The 3346-nt window shown below is 33.0% G+C and overlaps 1 long non-coding RNA gene across 1 annotated transcript; it reads left to right on the forward strand.

Annotated features, from left to right (window-relative positions):
* Nucleotides 1–209: 209 nt before the first annotated feature.
* On the forward strand, nt 210–2910 carry LOC149416003 (uncharacterized). The gene is made up of 4 exons (XR_016303625.1): nt 210–299; nt 493–697; nt 1814–1966; nt 2121–2910. It is a non-coding gene; the product is annotated as an uncharacterized LOC149416003 (long non-coding RNA).
* Nucleotides 2911–3346: the final 436 nt, after the last annotated feature.

Below are 3346 nucleotides of genomic sequence, written 5' to 3' on the forward strand. Positions count from 1 at the left end.
ACTAGTATAGTACTTAGGGAATTATACATCAATGGACGATTGAGCGAATTGAATGTCATTTTTTCTTAAATCGCCTTAAATTGAAGATCTGCAGTCCCTGCAATAAATAAAACGCAATTTGAATGAAATTACTATGAACCTGAAAGGCCAGATTCATGGAATTATAATCATTGTCTATGACTTTATTATCGTCTATGCATAACCTGCAAATTTTGTTGACGTATGTTTTCTAAACCGACAGTGGTTACTTCCTGTAACTAAACTCTGTTTAACTTAATCCCAAATTGTGATGGTTATTAGTAAGAAGGATTGTTTATATTCCAAACGATTCTCTCAACCTTTGTCATAACTTAAAAGTCACAATTTGTATCATTTTTTTTAAAATAAGTGTCTTGGCTAAGACTTCATTGTTTTGACAGAATATTCTAATCTTAACCAATTTTTAAAAACTCATTCAAATTAGTGCGCCGTTAAAACTATGTTCTGTTTCAGGTATATTTGTTTGAGGTCAAATCAATTGCCAAACGTTACCACAGCAGTGCCATGGATCTACTAAATCCAGAGACTATATCTATCAAGACGGAACCAGGGCCCCAAGAAGAAGGCGGAGGTGAAATGTCGTATACGGATATAGATTTCGACCTCCCAGATCTAAAGAAGGAATGTTTGCAATATGCGGATAGTAGTCGGTCAGCCAGTTAGTTTCATTGAATACATTGAAAATGTAAGATGTTGAATTTGGATAATCGGAAACCAAGCCGGTTTTGAAATGTCGTGAGAACAGGACAGACTATGCTTGTGCACAATACCCTCTCTTGTAGTACATGAGTATATTTGGTATTTATCTTAACATTCGTCCTTGCTGGAATCTGCCAAATTAGTGTAGTCTTTGAACTTAATTATATTGCTCCAAATAAGTTGTCGAATTCTCAAGTTTTCGCCTCGTTTTATTTGTGATATGAGGTAAGTTTCAAGTGTTATTTTACGTGGTGCAGTTCGGGAACTTTCTTATTTCATACTAAAATTAGTGTGAAATAAGGAAATAGAATACTTTAAACACACGTGTATTTGTACTTTACATTGATTGATGCTAGATTCCATCGTCTTAAAACAACCGTTTCAATACGCTCAAGAGCAGCGCTTTTTTTATTGAAACATCGGTCGCTAGAGACATCTGGGGTCATTCTTATTCATTTATCTATACGCCTAAAAATGCTTTTACATAAATTTATACAAGGAGCAGTGTTTATTTGAGAATATATGTATAACATAGGAAATACTAACAGTATATAGGTGTAATCTATTACTAAGCACGTACAACATATATCTTTGAATACACAAATGTAAAATTGTGATTACAAGTAGGTATAATAGAATATATTTCAAAATAATTTAAAAAAAAACTTAATACTAAAATATTAGTAAAACGTAAGAATAACATAAAAAATAGAGATTAAAACATCACTACATATAAGACAAAGCACTGAAAATACGTTACCAACGCTACTCTAATTTGTAGGATTCAACAAAGCGTTGGTATAGATTAAGCATAATTCTATAAATGGGGTCAATAAATATTTCAATAGTACCCCTTTACTTGTTACCCAGATGATGCACCCTATTGGTCAGTGAGTGTGTCTGTGTTCTTATGTTATCGTCAATTGACCTTAAAGACTTTTATACAAAATCCCGCTTCTACGTGGTTAATTAATGGTATCTTTATTCATTATTTAAATGGATATTGCTTTTTTCTTAAAATATGTTTCGTTTCGTATCAATTATTAACGTACGAATTATTATTTTGTTTTTCCAGGTAGCTTTAATTCGGGGTCTGTTACCATCAAGGTGGAACCAGGAATCCGAGAAGAATATGAAGGGGGATTTCCATATACGGAAATTGACATAGACCTGCCGGATGTTAAAAAGGAATGCTTAGAACGATTTGAAAGAATTGCCAAGACAGCAGGTAACACCGATTTTCATTGTATGATCTATCAATTCGTTCTTTACTATTTTACTTACGTTTACGTTTTGACGAATTTACTGCGCTTATCCGCACTTTGTGTTGGTAATAAGACTTATTGAGCCTTAATTCGTATTTTTTTTTAATTTATCGACAGATCTGAAGACGCATCCTGTGGAAAAGCGATTATCATGTCCTCATTGTAACTACTCGTGCTCTTATAAATCAAATTTGGAAAGACACATGCTGACTCACAGTAAAGAAAAACCTTTTTCGTGTTCCGACTGCAACTATTCATGTGGTCTAAAAGGAGCTTTGAAAAGACACATGCTGAACCACAGTGGAGAAAAACCTTTTTCATGTTCCAAGTGCAACTATTCATGTTCTCAAAAGCGTTATATGTCGAGCCACATGCTGACACACTGTGAAGAAAAACCTTTTTCATGTTCCGAGTGCAAGTATTCATGTTCTCGTAGGGGTCATTTGAAGATACACATGCTGACTCACAGTGGAGGAAAACCTTTTTCATGTTCACACTGCAACTTTTCATGTTTACGAAAGACATATTTAACGAGTCACATGGTGTCTCACGGTGCAGAAAAACTTTTTTCATGTTCCGAGTGCAACTTTTCATGTTCTCGAAATAAAAATTTGAAAAGACACATGCTGACTCACGGTGGAGAAAAACCTTTTTCGTGTTCTGACTGCAACTATTCATGTTGTCAAAAAGGAGCATTGACAAAACACATGCTGACCCACAGTAGAGAAAAACCTTTTTCATGTTCCGAATGCAACTATTCGTGTTTTCGAAAGAGTAATTTGACGAGACACAAGCTGACTCACAGCTGAGAAAAAGGTACCCATTGCATTTAATAGTTATATTTATTGTAGTGATTTAAAAAAAAAAAATTTAATTTGCACAGCCAAAAAATAAAAAAAATATAATTGCTGGATGGCTTTCATTTATTCAATCAATAAAACTGATTCGTCATAAAGCGTGTTTTAAAAAAATTGAATATTGTTTTAATTTAATGTCAAAACAAGACGTGGAGAAAAGAGTCAAATTATCATATGTTTAGCTAAATATCTTTAAAATACATTATTTTACTTTACCAGAAACAGAAATACTTACTTCTCTTTATTCTTTACCTGATAAATGTAATTTTTTTAAATAAAATGTGCGTATTAAGTGAGTCCTTATTTTCTAAAAAAAATCAAAAATCTGTTCACAAGCGCGGCCTCATAATAAAGTGAAGAATGTAATTTTTTCAGATCTTTGTCTTCAGTACCTACTCGACTGAATTAATTAAAGACTATGACTAATTATGTCTATGTTATTAACACAACCTAACATTGTGGACAAACATGCTTTTGTCATTTTCC

Source organism: Hesperophylax consimilis, chromosome 17 (assembly GCF_061612785.1).
Source record: "Hesperophylax consimilis isolate HC1 chromosome 17, BYU_Hcon_1.0, whole genome shotgun sequence".
Taxonomy (NCBI): domain Eukaryota; kingdom Metazoa; phylum Arthropoda; class Insecta; order Trichoptera; family Limnephilidae; genus Hesperophylax; species Hesperophylax consimilis.